Below are 19,517 nucleotides of genomic sequence, written 5' to 3'. Positions count from 1 at the left end.
GGGCCTGAAGAAGGTCAACATTCCATGGATGCTGACATTCCCATCACAAAACCAATACTAGCTCACAGTGGAGAGGAACCGCAGGCTTCTTCGATCCTCCAGCTGAAGAGGACAGTTCTATTGTTACTGTTCCCATTGTAGACAGCCAAGACCTCCAGGAATCCAGTATGCCTAATTCAGAGGTTCCACCAAACTGGTACGATGCTGATCAGTTTATTTGGTCCACTTGTATGAATTGTGGGCAACGGTGCACTGCTTTGTAAACAGTTGCATAGAGGCTTTAATCCTTCTCTTTGGACTACTCAACTAGGCCTAGGATGACAGGGGTGGCCCTTGAAGACACTAAATGACACCCTTATTTTTAGAGACCATGCTTCCTTCTGATTTGTGTGCACTTGGACTAGTCATTTCTCCCCCTGCAGTTTGGCTTTGTTTTGTTTTTGGAGTAGCAGGAAGTGAGAAAGCTTCATGTCTGAGGGAGTTTGGCAAGATGGGCTTTGCTGTGAGAGACTGATTAAAGTAAATTAACCCCTTTCTGACATCAGACGTACTATCCCGTCCATGGGGCCCGGGCCCCTATGCCCATGGACGGGATAGTACGTCTAGCGCGATCAGCGGCGCTCACTTGGTGAGCGCCGCTGATCGAGGCCGGGTGTCAGCTGATTATCACAGCTGACACCCGGCACAATGTGTCAGGGGCGGTCACGGACCGCCCCAACATGTTAACCCCTTGCACACCGCGATCAAACAAGATTGCGGTGTACCGGGTGTTAAAGGGAAGCATCGGCAGGGAGGGGGCTCCCTCCGTGCTTCCCTGAGCCCCCCACAGCAGTGCAATGTGCAGCGCTGCTGCGGGGGGCTCCATCTCTGCAGGTCCCCGAATCCAAGATGGCGACGGGGACCTTCAGGGGCCTGCAGGGAGCAGGCTTCCTCAGTGCCTGCAAAGCGCAGGCACGAGGAAGCCAAGTGCAGTGCCTGTGACAGATCGCTGATCTGTCACAGTGATCTGTGATGTGACAGATCAGCGATCTGTCACATGACAGTTATGTCCCCCCTGGGACAATGTAATAAAGTTAAAAAAAAAAAGTGTAAAAATAATTTTTTAAAAATCGCTAAATAAATAAAAAAAAAAAATATATTCTCTAATAAATTCATTTTTTGGAAATAAAGAAAAAAGAACATATAACAGTACACATATTTGGCATCGCCGCGTCCGTAGCGACCCGCCCTATAAAACTGTCCCATTAGTTAACCCCTTCAGCGAACCCCTTAAAAAATAAAAATAAAAAACGAGGCAAAAAATAATGATTTATTATCATACCACCGAACAAAAAGTGCAATAACGCGCGATCAAAAAGACGCATATAAATATCCATGGGACCACTGAAAACGTCATCTCGTCCCGCAAAAAACGAGCTGCCACACAGCATCATCAGCAAAAAAATAAAAAAGTTATAGCTTGCAGAATAAAGCGATTAAAAAATAATTATTTTTTATATAAAATTGTTTTCATTGCATAAAAGCGCCAAAACATAAAAAAAGACCTAAATGAGGTATCGCTGTAACTGTACCAACCCGAAGAATAAAACCGTCTTATCAATTTCACTGCACGTGGAACGGTGTAAACGCACTCCCCCAAAAGAAATTCATGAAACGCTGGTTTTTGTTCATTCTGCGTCCCAAAAATCAGAATAAAAAGCGATCAAAAGATGTCACATGCCCAAAAGTGATACCAGTAAAAACATCAACTCGTCCTGCAAAAAATAAGACCTCACATGACTCGGTGGGTCAAAATATGGAAAAATTATAGATCTCAATATGTGGTGATGCAAAAACTATTTTTACAATAAAAAACGTCTTTTAGCATGCGACAGCTGCCAAACATAAAAACCTCCATAAATAGTAAATCAAACCCCCCGTTATCACCCCCTTAGTTAGGGAAAAATAATAAAATTAAAAGAAAATGTATTTATTTCCATTTTCCCATTAGGGCTAGGGTTAGGGATAGGGCTAGGGTTAGGGCTAGGGCTAGGGTTAGGGCTAGGGCTATAGTTAGGACAGAGATTAGGGTTAGGGGTGTGTTGGGGTTAGGGTTGGAGTTAGAATTGGGGGGTTTCCACTGTTTGGGCACATCAGGTGCTCTCCAAATGCAACATGGCGTCTGATCTCAATTCCAGCCAATTCTGCGTTGAAAAAGTCAAATGGTGCTCCGTCCCTTCCAAGCTCTGCCATGTGCCCAAACAGTGTTTTACCCCCACATATAGGGTATCAGCCAATTCAGGACAAATTGCAAAACAACTTTTGGGGTGCAATTTCTCCTGTTACCCTTAGGAAAATTAAAAATTGGGGGGCAAAAATATCATTTTTATGGAAAAAAATGATTTTTTTATTTTCACGCCCGGGCATTATAAACTTCTGTGAAGCCCTTTGGGGTTCAAAGTGCTCACCACACATCTAGATAAGTTCCTTGGGGGGTCTAGTTTCCAGTATGGTGTCATTTGTGGGGGTTTCCACTGTTTAGGTACATTAGGGGCTCTCCAAACGCAACATGACACCCGCAGAGCATTCCATCAAAGTCTGCATTCGAAAACGTCACTACTTACCTTCCGAGCCCCGACGTGTGCCGATACAGTAGTTTTGTCCCACATATAGGGCATCAGCGTACTCAGGACAAATTGGACAACAACTTTTGGGGTCCAATTTCTCCTGTTACCCTTGGGAAAATAAAAAAAATGGGGATTAAAAGATCATTTTTGTTGAAAAAATACAATTTTTTTATTTTCACGCCCGCGCGTTATAAACTTCTGTGAAGCACTGGGGGGTTCAAAGTGCTCACCACACATCTAGATAAGTTCCTTGGGTGGTCTAGTTTCCAAAATAGTGTCATTTGTGGGGGGGTTTTCACTGGTTTGGTACATCAGGGGCTTTCCAAACGCGACATGGTGTCCGAATTCAATTCCAGCCAAAAATGTCAAATGGCACTGCTTCCCTTCCGAGCTCTGCCATGCACCCAAATAGTGGTTTACCCCCACATGTGGGGTATCAGCTTACTCAGGACAAATTGCACAATAACTTTTAGGGTCCTGTTACCCTTGGAAAAATAAGAATTGAGGGTGAAAAGATCATTTTTGTGGAAAAAATATGATTTTTTAATTGTACGGCTGTACGTTATAAACTTCTGCAAAGCCCTTGGGGGTTCAAAGTGCTCACCACTAGAGTTGAGCGACTTTTGGTTTTTTAGGGTCGCGTTTCATTTCGTGAAACCCGACTTTTCCAAAAGTCGGGTCGAGCAAGATCGTCCGATTATAGGGAAAAGTTGGGGTCGTCCCGAAACACGAAACCCAATGTAAGTCAATGGGGAATAAAAGTCGGCAGTGAGAGGAGGACAGGAAACACACCAACAGTGCCCATTTGAATGCCAAAAGCATCAATTCTTCTTACTTAAGCTTGTCAACCTTAATTAACTTCATAATACAAGTTACGCACTGAAAAATGGGAGTTATTTGGCTACAGTTGTGGGGGGGAGGGCTGGCTCCAGGTTTTCATGTGCCCTGGGCGAAAGAGCGCCCCTTTAACACATACCACAACTCATCATGCTCCGATACGGCAGAGAAATAGCGGTATAGTACAATGAAAAATACTTCACTTTTTACATCTCATGACGAGGCCCATCTATTTCTCCATACAGAATCATTGGTCCCATATAATGTTTGAAACAGTATATGATGAGCTCCACATAATGCTACAGTATATGTTGGTCCCCATGGATGAAGCTCCACTGTCTTATGGGCCCAAATAATGCTCCAAACATAATGGGCCCCATTTCTAATGCTCTAGTGTATAATGGGCCCTGTAAATGCTGCTCCAGTGTCTGATGTCCACCTTTGGAATGTTCCAGTGTATGGTGGGCCCCATCTATCATTCTCCAGAGTATAGTGCTCCCCAAAAATTGCTGTCCCAACATTGAAAACAATCAAATAAGTCTCCTCGCTAGGGAATCCCTGTACTTGTCTGGACTCCTCGTCGTCCCCATCTTCCATCTCACTGCACAGTATTTCAACTTTGCAAGTGTTGTGATCCTGAGCAAGCAGGGGGGGCCCACTCGTTGGCGACGGCTCTGGCACAGGGCCCCTGATAGTACGGTGGTGTGTCTGATGGCGGGTGGGCCGAACCAGCACTTTCATCTGCAGCTTCCTCTTTGTCACCGTGTAAGATGGAACTGTATATGGGAAGGGTAACCTGAGTTTCATCAGGGTCAGATTCAGGCCGTGTAGCGTGCGAGGGGAATGTAGTGGTCTGGGTCAATGTACCAGCAGATTCATCGAGCAGTGGCTGGGCATCAGTGCACTTGTGTCGCCCCCAGGAGTACGGTCGCCACAGTGGCATTACCTTCTTCCTAGGGAGTGTGATGTCATGCTTGGGAGCAACGAACGATCTCTCTAGCAGGTTAACTGATTGGGCGGCGTTATTCCCTCGAGTCATGACCCTCCAAACAGCGTTCATGAAGGCAAAGTGTTTGTTTTACGTGGGCAGTATGGTTGCAAAGCTGAACCTTAAAGGAATGTCCAGAAGGGCACCACCAGGAGTGGAGCCTACGGTTAAATTTGACTCCACCTGGGAAACCTCAACCATGCCAGCTACAGAACAGATGCACACATTGCAAGCTTAATTCCGTTAACGAACGAGACTCCGTCATGCCCCGCGGTCCGAGTCCGGCTTACTAGAAGGACACGTGAGGCTCTGGCACATGAGATTGGCCAATAACTGGTGTGTCATGCCCTTACATGTCCGTGGCTGCATGTGCGCTACACTGAAAAGGCCAGCATTTGTCGCTTACAGGTGCAGATAACCCGCTCAACAACGTTAGTGATGGGGATCACTGATTACAATTATTACCCGCGAACAATGATTTCCCAGTAAGTGCAGGTCAACCGCAGTTCCGGAATTAGGCCTAACCGTCATTCCTGAAAAAAAGGAAAAACTTACGTGTGCAAACCACAGGTGCTGTAGCTTGCTTAACAGCTCGCCAGCCGTTCTCACGCCCAGTATGGATTACACGTGATTGCACAAAGGTGAGAAAGGGTACCGTATCCCCAGATAACATGTATGGATAGCGTACACATTCAAAATATATGTCTATACATCAGGAGGCAGGCTCAGACGGTGTTAGGCCCAGTATGGATTGCACGTGATTGCACAAAGGTTAGAAAGGGTACCGTATCCCCTGATAACATGTATGGATAACGTACACATTCAAAATATACGTCTATACATCAGGAGGCAGGCTCAGACGGTGTTAGGCCCAGTATGGATTGCACGTGATTGCACAAAGGTTAGAAAGGGTACCGTATCCCCAGATAACATGTATGGATAGCGTACACATTCAAAATATATGTCTATACATCAGGAGGCAGGCTCAGACGGTGTTAGGCCCAGTATGGATTGCACGTGATTGCACAAAGGTTAGAAAGGGTACCGTATCCCCAGATAACATGTATGGATAGCGTACACATTCAAAATATATGTCTATACATCAGGAGGCAGGCTCAGACGGTGTTAGGTCCAGTATGGATTGCACGTGATTGCACAAAGGTTAGAAAGGGTACCGTATCCCCAGATAACATGTATGGATAGCGTACACATTCAAAATATATGTCTATACATCAGGAGGCAGGCTCAGACGGTGTTAGGCCCAGTATGGATTGCACGTGATTGCACAAAGGTTAGAAAGGGTACCGTATCCCCAGATAACATGTATGAATAGCGTACACATTCAAAATATATGTCTATACATCAGGAGGCAGGCTCAGACGGTGTTAGGCCCAGTATGGATTGCACGTGATTGCACAAAGGTGAGAAAGGGTACCGTATCCCCAGATAACATGTATGGATAGTGTACACATTCAAAATATATGTCTATACATCAGGAGACAGGCTCAGACGGTGTTAGGCCCAGTATGGATTGCACGTGATTGCACAAAGGTGAGAAAGGGTACCGTATCCCCAGATAACATGTATGGATAGCGTACACATTCAAAATATATGTCTATACATCAGGAGGCAGGCTCAAACGGTGTCAGGCACAGTATGGATTTGACGGCCCAGACTACACAGCGGAGGAGCAGGGAGAGGTAAAGATTGCAAATGCTGGGGCCCTGCCCAAGCTAGGGGGACCCACTCGTGTGCGTCGGTACTGGCACTGGGGCCCTCATAGTACGGCGGTGTGTCTGACGGCGGGTGTGCACCACCACCGTCAGAGACACTTGATTGCACTATGAGGGACCCTGTGCCAGTGCCCGCGCCCAAGAGTCGGCCTAACCACCTGTCCAGGGCAGCGGCACTCACACGGTGTCGTGCGCTAGGTGGTGACCCCGGCCATGGGGGGGAGGCAGCACAGTTGATGCAAAAGGTGAAATAGGTCAAGTCCCAGGAAAAGGTGGACCAAAGCAAGCCATTTTTCTGTCACCCTATGTGTCATCAGGGGAAGGTGGGACAAAAGCCTTGGAAACCCATGCGTGGTTCATTTTAATGAAGGTTAGATCATCCACATTTTGGGTTGACAGACGGGTCCTTTTTTCTGTCAGGATTGATCCAGCTGCACTGAAGACTCTTTCAGATAGCACACTTGCAGCTGGGCAAGCGAGCTCCTGTAAGGCATATTGGGCCAATTCAGGCCAGGTGTCCAGTTTAGCGGCCCAATAGTCAAAGGGGAATGACCTGTGTGGGAGAACATCGATATGGGAGGAAAAGTAGTTTGTAACCATAGTTGACAACTGGTGTCTCCTGTCACTTTCCATCGATGCAGTATTACCAGTTGTGTGAGCGATACATGAAAAATCAGTCCACAACATTGTCATGAAACCCCTGTCTCCAACGCCACTTCTGCTGTGTGCACCACGAACACCTCTGCCAAGCTGACCCCGGCCCGTACGGCTCGTGTGAGAACCATCACCGCTGCTGTGTGCTGTTAATGCCTCAAGCAACCGATTTACCAGAGTTGCTTGTTTATTAGCCAATATTAGGTCAAGGTTCTCCTGTGGCATGATGTTTTGTAATTTGCCTTTATAGCGTGGATCCAGGATGCTGGCCAACCAGTAGTTGTCATCGTTCATCATTTTGGCAATGCGGGGGTCCCTTTTTAGGATCTGCAAGGCATAATCTGACATGTGGGCCAATGTTCCCGGTGTCAATGATGCACTGCAAGTGCTGGTTGGAGGAGCACTTTCTGGCAAATCCACATCCCTCCAGTCATGCACAAACCCTGTACCAGACCTTGCCACGCCAACATTTTTACTTGCCCCACGAGATGCATCCTCCTCCCCTAAGTAATCATCCCCATCATCCTCCTCCTCCTCCTCTTCTTCCTTCACCTCGTCCAGGAGAGGTCCCTGAGCAGACAATGGCTGAATGTCATCAAGGATTCCCTCCTCCTCTTCCTCCTCATCAACATTGGCTGCAGAAGCCTGCTCCTTAAGGTGCGTCAAAGTTTGCATGAGCAGACGCATAAGTGGGATGCTCATGCTTAGGATGGCGTCGTCTGCGCTTACCAGCCGTGTGCATTCCTCAAAACACTGAAGGACTTTACAGAGGTCTTTCAGCTTCGACCACTGCACACCTGTCAACTCCATGTCTGCTCTCAAAGTGCCTGGCCGTGTATCCTCCCACAAATGCATTATGGCCTGCCTCTGCTCGCACAGCCGCTCCACCATGTGCAGGGTGGAGTTCCACCTTGTTGCAATGTCGATAATGAGGCGGTGGTTGGGAAGGTGGAGCAATCGCTGCAGCTTCTGCATACGAACGGAGTGTACAGGCAACCGGCGGATGTGCGCGCACAGTCTTCGCACCTTCTGGAGCAGGGCTGTTAACTCCGGATAATTTTTGAGGAAGCACTGCACCACCAGGTTCAAGGTGTGAGCCAAGCAAGGTATGTGGATGAGTTTTGAAAGGGCTATGGCTGCCACAAAATTACGGCCGTTATCACTAACTACCTTGCCTGCCTCAAGATGTACACTGCCCAGCCATGACTCAGTTTGTCGCTTCAAGTACTCGGCCAGCACCTCGGCGGTGTGTCTGTCGCCCAAACACATCATCTGCAACACAGCCTGCTGACGTTTTCCACTAGCTGCTCGATAGGGGGACACCTCGTGTGCAACAGTGGCAGCTGCAGATGGAGTGCTCGTACGACTGCGCTCTGTGGACATGCTTTCGCTTCTGGAGGAGGAGGAGGAGGAGGAGGGTCGAACGCCTACAGCCAACTGTTTCCTATTCCGTGGGCTAGGCAGCACTGTCCCACCACCGCTGTCCCCTGTGGACCCTGCATCCACCACATTAACCCAGTGCACAGTGATGGACACGTAACGGCCCTGGCCATGCCGACTGGACCATGCATCTGTTGTGAGGTGCACCTTTCCGCTCACTGACTGCTTGAGTGCATGGACAATGCAGTCTTTCACATGATGGTGCAGGGCTGGGATGGCTTTGCGAGAGAAGAAGTGGCGACTGGGTAGGTCATAGCGTGGTACTGCATAGGCCATGAGTTCGCGGAAAGCTGCGCTTTCCACCAAGCGAAAGGGCATCATCTCAAACGAGATTAGTTTGGCAATATGGGCGTTCAAACCCAGTGTACGCGGATGAGAGACTGAGTACTTTCTTGACCTACTCATAGTGTCTGGGAGGGTGAGCTGGACTTGAGAGCTGCATATGGTGGAAGTAGCGGTGGACAGGGCGGACTGAGAGAGGGTTGATGATGGTGATGGAGTTGGTGTTCTTTCTGATGGCCTAGAATCAGTCTTTCGTTGATATAACAGTGGGATTCCCTGACTGCTGTGGCCTTGCAATGACACCTCAACATTTGCTGCTGTGCCTTGCAATGACACCTCAACATTTGCTGCTGTGCTAACCGGTGGGCTTACAGTGGGGGAAACAATGTAGTGTTGCTGACTACCTTCGTTGTGATCAGTTGCACATGTGGCACTTGAGGTTTGGTGTTGTGTCCACGCTTGCAAGTGCATGGTGTTTAAATGTCTAAGCATGCAACTGGTATTCAAATTTTTCAGATTTTTCCCTCGGCTAAAGGTCTTTGCGCACTTCTTACAGATAACCTTGGCCTGATCATGAGGATTTTGTTCAAAAAAGTGCCACACTGCACTCTTCCTACTTTGGCAGACATTTTGCGGCCTAGCACGCTGTGATCTTTTGACCCTCTGGACAAGCTGTCCAGCAACTCTTTTAATTTTTGGAACCTGTCTTTGGAGTGCTCCGGGCCTGCCAGATAACAGCTGTTGCGATGTCGATGTCTGCTGTGGATGCTCCTCATCTGAGCTACTGGAAGCAGCACCCTCTTCCCCCAATGGATGCCAATCTGGGTCATCAACTGGGTCATCCATCACCTCCTCTTCAATGTCATGTGCACCTTCCTCTGTGTCACGGTGTATGGTGGTATAGTGTGCGGGAAGGGGCACCTGAGTCTCATCAGGGTCAGAATCTGGCTCTGTACACTGCGAGGACAATGTAGTGCTCTGAGTGAATGTACCAGCAGAATCATCCATCAGCGGCTGTGCATCAGTGCACTCCATGTCAGATTCATCTTGGCCTGGGTAATTCACCATTTGACTTGATAATCCAGGCATGGTATGTGAAAACAGCTCCATGGAGTAATCAGTAGTATGGCCTGCGTCATCCTTCAATCTTGGTTGGGGTGAAGGACACAAGGAAAGGTGTGGTTCATGAACATGAGCCTCCAATGACGACTCAGTGCTTTTACTTTTTACAACTGAAGAAGAGGGGGCGATAGAGCTGGAGGCTGAGTCAGCAATGTAAGACAAAACTTTTTCCTGATGCTCTGGCTTTAAAAGTGGTTTGCCAACTCCGAGAAAACTAAGCCTTCGAGGCCTTATGTAGCCAGACGATGACGCAGGCTCAACACCTCCTGCATTCGGTCCTATTTTGCTCTTGCCACTACCAACAGATCCACCACCAACACCATCATTACCAGCTGCCAACCCCCGCCCAATTCCACGGCCTCTTCCACCAGCCTTCCTCATTTTTGGTAGAAATGTGGACAAAATCCAACAAACTATATAGTAATGTAAAACAAGGTACAAGGTGTCTATAGGACAGGGGAGATTTTGAATTTCTGCTCACACTAGTGGACACTGTACACTTTTGGATTGTGTGAGGCCCACTGAATATCTGAGCGCTATGTCACAGGCTCGATGGCACAGCTGTGACCAAAGTGACTAGAGGATATGTGAGATTTTGAATTTCTGCAGACACTTGTGGACACTGGACACTTTTGGATTGTGTGAGGCCCACTGAATATCTGAGCGCTATGTCACAGGCTCGATGGCACAGCTGTGACCAAAGTGACTAGAGGATAAGTGAGATTTTGAATTTCTGCTCACACTAGTGGACACTGGACACTTTTGGATTGTGTGAGGCCCACTGAATATCTGAGCGCTATGTCACAGGCTCGATGGCACAGCTGTGACCAAAGTGACTAGAGGATAAGTGAGATTTTGAATTTCTGCAGACACTTGTGGACACTGGACACTTTTGGATTGTGTGAGGCCCACTGAATATCTGAGCGCTATGTCACAGGCTCGATGGCACAGCTGTGACCAAAGTGACTAGAGGATAAGTGAGATTTTGAATTTCTGCTCACACTAGTGGACACTGGACACTTTTGGATTGTGTGAGGCCCACTGAATATCTGAGCGCTATGTCACAGGCTCGATGGCACAGCTGTGACCAAAGTGACTAGAGGATAAGTGAGATTTTGAATTTCTGCTCACACTAGTGGACACTGGACACTTTTGGATTGTGTGAGGCCCACTGAATATCTGAGCGCTATGTCACAGGCTCGATGGCACAGCTGTGACCAAAGTGACTAGAGGATAAGTGAGATTTTGAATTTCTGCAGACACTTGTGGACACTGGACACTTTTGGATTGTGTGAGGCCCACTGAATATCTGAGCGCTATGGCACAGGCTCGATGGCACAGCTGTGACCAAAGTGACTAGAGGATAAGTGAGATTTTGAATTTCTGCAGACACTTGTGGACACTGGACACTATTGGATTGTGTGAGGCCCACTGAATTTCTGAGCGCTATGTCACAGGCTCGATGGCACAGCTGTGACCAAAGTGACTAGAGGATAAGTGAGATTTTGAATTTCTGCAGACACTTGTGGACACTGGACACTATTGGATTGTGTGAGGCCCACTGAATTTCTGAGCGCTATGTCACAGGCTCGATGGCACAGCTGTGACCAAAGTGACTAGAGGATAAGGAAGATTTTGAATTTCTGCAGACACTTGTGGACACTGGACACTTTTGGATTGTGTGAGGCCCACTGAATATCACAGCGCTGTGTCACAGGCAGAAATTGGCTAGTGTATCACAAACTACAAGGTGTATGTAGAATTGGGCAGAGTAGGAATCTCCCTAGTGTGCAGGTCTGTAAGAACGGAACATGTCCTCGACTTATTCTCACAGAGTGACACAGATAGCTTCACTGTGGCTTTGATAACAGCCGTTACACGGTACTGTGTGAGGAGTGTACACCGCTGTATGGTGTGAAAAAATGCATGCTCAGTAACTCAGCAGGACAAAAAAAAAAATTGGGATTGCTTTTAAAAAAGCAGTTTGCAGCTCAGTACCTCAGCAGGACAAAAAAAAAATTGGGATTGCTTTTAAAAAAGCAGTTTGCAGAGCAGTGGGTAAACAGCAATGCAGCTGTCAGGAAGCCTTAGAAGGCAGCCCAACAACCAACACCACTGATACACCACAATATAGCCTCCCCTTGCACTGCACACACAGTGACTGGTGTGTTGTACAGGCACAATCGCTAGCAGCAGAAGCAGTTTTTTTTTCTTCTTCCCTGCCTAACACTCTCCCTACAGAATCAGCAGCAACCTCTCCCTATGCTAAGATCGGCAGAAGTAAGATGGCGGTTGGCGTGCACGCCCTTTTATACCCCCTGTGACGCCCACCAAAGCAAGCCAATCACTTGCATGCCCTTCTGAAAGATGGTGGTGACCCGTGCCTATGTCATCACGTTGCCCACAGTGTCCGTGGATCCTGATTGGCTGAAAAAGAGCGCAAAACAAACTTTTGAAATGCGACTTTGGCGCGTAAGTCGCCGACCTCGTGGCCGACCTCATCCTAGGGTCGGGTTTTGTTTCATGAAACCCGACTTTGCCAAAAGTCGGCGACTTTTGAAATTTTTCGACCCGTTTCGCTCAACTCTACTCACCACACATCTAGATAAGTTCCTTCGGGGGTCTATTTTCCAAAATGTTGTCATTTGTGGGGGTTTCCACTGTTTTGGTACATCAGGGGTTTTCCAATTGCGACATGGTGTCCGATCTCAATTCCAGCCAAAAAAGTCAAATGGCGCTGCTTCCTTTCTGAGCTCTGCCATGCGCCCAAATAGTTGTTTACACCCACATATCAGGTATCAGCGTACTCAGGACAAATCGCACAATAACTTTTAGGGTCCTGTTACCCTTGGGAAAATAAAAATTGAGGGTGAAAAAACCTTTTTTTGGAAAAAATATGATTTTTTAATTGTACCGCTGTACATTAGAAACTTCTGTGAAGCCCTTGTGGGTTCAAAGTTCTCACCGCATAACTAGATAAGTTCCTTGTGGGGTCTAGTTTCCAAAATGGGGTCACTTGTGGGGGGTTTCCACTGTTTAGGTACATCAGGGGCTCTCCAAACGTGACATGGCGTCCGATCTGAATTCCAGCCAATTTTGCATTGAATAAGTCAAACGGCACTCCTTCCTTTCTGAGCTCTGCCATGCGCCAAAACAGTGGTTCCCCCCCACATATCAGGTATCAGCGTACTCAGGACAAATTGCACAATAAATTTTGCAGTCCAATTTCTCCTGTTACCCTTGGTAAAATAAAAAAAATTGAATCTGAAGTATTTTTTTTGTGAAAAAAAGTTAAATGTTCATTTTTTTTTTCAAAAAATTCCTGTGGCGCACCTGAAGGGTTAATAAACTTCTTGAACGTGGTTTTGAGCACCTTAAGGGGTGCAGTTTTTAGAATGGTGTCACTTTGGTGTATTTTCTATCATATAGACTCCTCAAAGTGGGTTCAAATGTGATGTGGTCTGTAAAAATAAAATGGTGTTGCAAAAATGAGAAATCGCAGGTCAACTTTTAACCCTTATAACTTCCTAACAAAAATAAATTTTGGTTCCAAAATTGTGCTTTTGTAAAGTAAACATGTGGGAAATGTTACTTATTAAGTTTTTTGTGTGCCATATCTCTGTGATTTAAGGGCATAAAAATTCAAAGTTGGAAAATTGCAAAATTTTCAAAATGTTCGCCAAATTTCCATTTTTTTCACAAATAAATGCAAGTTATTTGAATGAAATTTTACCACTAACATGAAGTACAATATGTACTGAGAAAACAATGTCAGAATCACAGGGATCCATGGAAAAGTTTCAGAGTTATAACCTCATAAAGGGACAGTGGTCAGAATTGTAAAAATTGGCCCGTCATTAACATGCAAACCACCCTTGGGGGTGAAAGGGTTAACATCTTCAAGGTAAAAGTTAGTGCCCTTCCACAGCAGGAATCATCACCAGGACGTTGTTCAAAGAAGGAAAGAGTCACATTGTACATCCAGGACAGTCTTGTTGAAACACTTGTAACCTGAGAGGAAAATAACACTGTGGTACCAGCCATCTCTCCACATTGAAAGAGGGCACTAGACTTGCCCAGATGCAGGAAAGAGAGATCTGTTAACATGAAGGAAGAGCTCAACACAACCAACTTGGTTCAGCTGCACGAGGACCAAGTAACAGCTATCAGATTTTCTTCTAAATCTACAGAACTGCGAGTTACATCGGTGTTAAGGAAAAGAGAAGTCTTCTTTATCGAGGACGCTGTAGCAGCATGGCCAAATTATCGGAAGCCAGGTAGAAAATTAGAATAGATTAGTTTGTGAAACTTGTATATACTGTTTGTATTGAACTTTGCATTGCCATAGCTGGAGCGCAGCTTGTGTGACATGCTCCAGCTATCTCCCTTTGGATCTACTGTAATATCACTGTTTTCATTACAAAAACTGTTAGCCGTATTACCCAGCATATAATCCTCTGTTTTTCAATAAAGCCGTAGTTTTGTCTCTGTCTCCTTGTTAACTGTACCGCATTTGAGACCTGTCTGGTGGTGTCATTCAGTCACCGTTTTACTGAAGCATTAGCATAACCGACCATTCACCAGACGGCTCTCTCTGCCTAGTATGCACTTACTGTATGTACTATAACTGTAGCAGCAGCAGCAGCAAATTGCACCTACCTATACAGGGGGATGCTGCAAAGGGATGTATACCATACAACATACGTCTCTATGCAGTGGATCCCTCTGGTGGATGAATGTTTTGGGATCCATCCTACAAGTGAACACTGATGGCATATCTACCAAGCATATTTCTGCTGTTTTGGAAGCTTAGGGGCTCTGCAAATGGTGCCCACAAACTACTCCAGGAAACTTTGCTCCGTAAAAGCCAAATTGCACTCTATCTCATCTGAGCCCTCTCATATGCCAAAACAGAAATATATGATCACATACATGGTACTGCCTTACTTGGTAAAAATTGTGTAATAGTTTTCAGGGTGCATTTTATTATAGCCATAATAAAGATTAAACATTTTGATTTAAATATTTAGATCTACTTTTTTATTGCAACAAATGTCATATTTAATTTTCTTACATCCAAATGGTAAAGAAATTGGTAATACACTTATGAGATAAAAATATTTATTACATCCCAAGTTGAACTCTTTGAGGGGTGTAGTTTCCAAAATAGGGTGAGTTGTGGGGGTTTTCTCCTCTTCTGGCATCTTAGGGGCACAAACTATTACTGCCAAATTTGTGCTCCAAAATCCAAATAGTGATACTTACCTTCTGAGCTCTGCCATGTTCATAAGTAGTAGTTTCCGACCACATATTGAGTCTTGCTGTGGAGCTCCCGCCAGGGCTGTGGGGTACTTGGTACTGGGCAGATCTTAAAGGGGAAGTGTCACAACAGCGGTGACTGAGTCCGTGGCCCTGGGTGTCCAAAAAAAATATGTGGAATAAAGTTTATAGGTGATGATTTAAAAGGGAATTAGTTTGTGATGCCACCTGTGGTAATCAGCAAATTAGGTGTTAGCCGACGCTGATTCAGCGTCCGCTGGGGCTTATGGAGATGCAGCAGAGTTGTTACAGCTCTCCACAGGTAGAGCAGGGCCCCAGAGCAACTGTATATGTAAGTGATGAGATGATGATGGTGGTTGTAGTGCAGGGCAGATGGTATAGCAAACAAATCTGAGGACACAGCCGGGTTGTAGATTTGTTTACCTTTACTGGATGTATAGAGGTGCAGACCGGAGCACTGGTTACAGATGACAACGGAGATCCGGGCAGCCCGAAGCAACTCAGGATCCACTCAGCCAGGTGGGTTGGAGGCCTCCTTACTGCGCTGCTCTATTTGAGATCCTTGCTTCCTAAAGCTCGGTTGAGTCCTCTGTTCCTCTCACTGTCTGTCAGAAAATGTTAGCCGCATGGCAGGCAGTTTGATCCTTTCACAGGTGTTGCTTCTCGTGGCGTCTCCGGGCTCTAACCTGCTGCTGTGCCTTCAGGTGTGTGATGGGGCCAGAAGACGTGCAATCTTCTGCCCTCCGGATTTAGCTACTGAGACCATAGTGCTCTGCAGCCATGGACTCTGGTGTCTAGTTCTCGCGCTGAGCTCTGGGATGAGTGTGGTTCACAGCTCATCTTCCCAAGCTATGATATGTGGCGCCGGATCCATTTTTTTCCTCCATTGACGTACATTGTTGCTGCATTGTGCCGCATGGATAGGCGGCGCGTCCGGCTTTTGCCGGATATGGCAAAGAGTGACGGTGCAGTGTCAGGAAATGTTGTATGTAACTTTTTTTTCTGCGCCGGACAGCTTTTTTAAACAGCGCATGCCCGGAAGATTTCCTCTGGCATGCATGTTAACCCTTGAAGTGGCAAAAATCTCTCTCCCTCTCTCTGAATCACTGCTCCGGATCACTGCTCCTTTAAATTTCTAGGGCGCCGTATCTGTCCAAAAACGGATCCGATTGCATCAGGTTGTTGCAAAAAGGAAATGGATCAATTTTTTCACCCTCTGCTGGTTTGCAACTGATGGCAAAAACTTGAAGTGTGAAAGTAGCCTTACCCTTGGGAAAATAAAAAATGTGGGGCTAAAGCAACATTTTAGTGAGTAATATGTAATTTTTCTTTATTTAATTCCACTTTGCTATTATTCTTGTGAAGCACTTGAAGGGTTAACAAACTTCATGAATACAGTTTTAAATACCATAAAGGGTGCAGTTTTTACAATGGGATTTCAGTTGAGGGTTTTCAGACAAATAGGACCTGCAAAGTCACTTTAATAGGGAAGTGGTACTTAAAAGAAAAGGAAACTCTGTAGGAAAAATGAAATATTATTGCTAAAATTTAACCTTTCTAACTTCCTAACAAAAAATGTTACAAAAATGATGTTGAAATAAGGAAGACATATGGTAAATCTTATTTATTATCTTGTGCTGTATTCAAATTTTAAAAATTGCAAATGTTTAAATTTTTTTCATATTGGCCTAAATTTACTACTAACATGAAGTACAATATGTCACGAAAAAGCAATCTCAGAATCACTGGTATATGTTGAAGCATTCCAGAATCATTACCACATAAAGTGACAGTGGTCAGAAATGAAAAATTTGGCATGGTCAGGAAGGTGAACTCAGGCTTCCACTGTTAAGTAAATATTTCAGTTTATTTGCTTTTGCATTTACAAATTAATCCAATTTGTATTAATCCTTATATTAGGATTTCAAATTGATCACTAGGTTTATTTAGAAAGATATGCAATAAAGGCTTCACGTAAAATCTAAATAGGACACTGTTTGGTATGAAAGACTTTAGAAATAAATCACAACTAAATGAGAAAATGAATTGAATCACCATAAGAAGTTATTTCAAGATCTAAAGGTTTCATCCAAATTAGAAGACGAAGTGACACAATTTATGCTTGCCAATAGGCCTTTAAGAGGAAATTCACCCTAGTGTTGGTCTGTAATTTTTAGACATGTATTTTTGTTATTATCCAATTTTAGCATAAAGGTAAAAACTAAAATGCCTTTAATTAGCTTTAAAATCAGAAAAAATATATCCACTTTACAATTACAATATGTGTCCCAAAAACCAAGACGTAAAGAGTTCTTTTGGCTACGGTTATAATTGTGGTTCTCCTCTTTTATTCCATTAACTCTAAATGATTTCCACTTATAGTGTTTTGCACGGTTTGTCTTCCTCAGCCATCTAATGCTCCTTTAATCATTGGCAAATGTCAAGGGAACAAAGTTGAGCAGGAGTTGATGGCAAAGGCTTTGAAAATAGACTGAAAGGATTAACATCCCCCTCACGGGTGGGTGAAGTGGCTTCCAATTTGTTTTGTTTTGTTTCAATACTAAATGATCATTTTTATTCACATGGCACTATTCGTTGGATGGCACGCTCGTGGCTATTGCAAGGGTTTTGAATTTTCTTTGAACAGCTAAGTAGTAATGTAGAGTTGAGGAAAAACACACATGAAAGACAATTTAACGTACGACTTAAAAAGTGGCAATTTCTGTATATTCATCAGAATATTCATATCAAAGCAAATACTGTCACACAAATGTAATGCTTCTTTTGTCATTTCTTAATTTCTTCTGTAAAGTTTAAGACCATACATTAGACTTATCAACTCTCCAATTCTACTTTAGGAGAGGAGACAAGGGCAGATGCTGAGATAAGGTATTTATAGATGATGTGAATCTGAACTTTCATGTTATTCTTGTAAGCTCTTTAACTGCTGCTTGGTCTCCTATACAAAGTCACTAATTCAGAATTCCCACTCGCACTTTGATCAATTGATAGATTTTCATGTATTAGTTTATATGCAAGGAAAGCTGCTAATCACTCGGTGTTGGTGGAGGAAGCATGATTCTTACCTTTGCAGTAGTATTTACATACATTGAAGCTAATTGATTGTCATGGCAGTTGGGGGAATGCTCCAGCTGCCACCTGCCATCTTTGTCTTCCTCTGAAGCACAACCCATGATTTGGCATTATAGGATAATGAAATTTTGTCTATATGGGTCACCCTCCCAGGGCTGTGGGGTACTCGGTACCGGGCCGGTGTCAGGGCAATGTGTCACAGCAGCGGTGACCCAGTCCGTGGCCCTGGGCGCCCAAGTAATGGGGGAATGTAGTTAATGGAATGGAATAGTTCGTGACGCCACCTGTGGTGCTCGGCAAGGGAGGTGTTAAGCCGACGCTGCATGCAGATCCGCTGGGACTGATGGTAGGGTGCAGCAGGATGTAAAAGCTCCCCACAGGTGAAGCTATAGTCCCAGGGCAGTGTAGAGGTGGTTGGCACAGGGATGTAGCAGTGCCGTAAGGGTAGGAAGCAGACAAGACACAGCGGGGTGCAATTTCTGTACCTTTACTTGATAACTGCAGTCCAGGGTCCTGATTACAGATGGTAACGGAGCAGGCTAGCCTGGAAGCAACTCAGGGATTCTCTCTCAGTAGACGGGCTGTGCAGTCTCCTTCCCAGCGCTTGTTTGAATTAAGTACTCCTAGTACCGAGCTACACTGAAGTTCCTCCTGTCAGATGTTCTCAAGAACCTTACTTGCATGGCAGACAGCTGTAGCCTATCTCGGGGGCTCCTTTCTCCTGAGTCCCGGCTCTCTATCCAAGCTGCTGTTCTGCCCTCAAGTCTTAGATGGGAGTAGGGCATTTACAGCCTCCTACTCCTCTGGTATCTGTTGTAGGACCGTTGGTATCCGTACAACCATGGAGACCAGGCTCCAGCTCATGCGCTCACTGTGAGGGAGCTCTCCTTTCCTAGCTCAACCTCCAGCTTCTCTCTACACTTCTGCACACTTCACCCTTTGCAGACTAACTGACTACTCCTTCCTCTTGGCCCTCAGAGAGCACTCCTCCCCTTAATCCCGGTTCATAGTTCCCCCTACTGGCCTGGAGTGGAACTGTGTTGCTTGCATGGATTGACTGCGAGAGAGACCCATCATTGCCTCCAAGCCTGGCATTACCCTCCACTGGAGGAAGGCAAAGCCACTGTGACGACCCTACTCCTGGGGGTGCCACATTCCCCCCTAGTGCAAGTCAGCACTCCTGGGCTGAACAAAAACATGAACATATAAACAGTTAGACTATAACAATTGTACAAGAGTTAAAAAATGAAAAATTTACAAAAACCAAGAGCTTCAAAAATGGTCCTATGATGATAAGTCCAGCATCAATGTCCATGGTCCATTCCTGGGCAAATGGTGAAATATTTACACGGAAAATTTTTGACCACACACAAGTCCTGTGGTACAATGTCCATAAGATAAAACTGGCAATTGCAAAGGAAACTCTTACTGGTTACCTATAAGCACAAAACTTGAAAAACAGTTACATATATACACATACAA

The sequence above is a fragment of the Dendrobates tinctorius genome, unplaced genomic scaffold, assembly GCF_039654945.1.
Source record: "Dendrobates tinctorius isolate UK_male_01 unplaced genomic scaffold, ASM3965494v1 ptg000022l, whole genome shotgun sequence".
In the NCBI taxonomy this organism is placed as follows: domain Eukaryota; kingdom Metazoa; phylum Chordata; class Amphibia; order Anura; family Dendrobatidae; genus Dendrobates; species Dendrobates tinctorius.
This window is presented reverse-complemented; position numbering follows the sequence as displayed.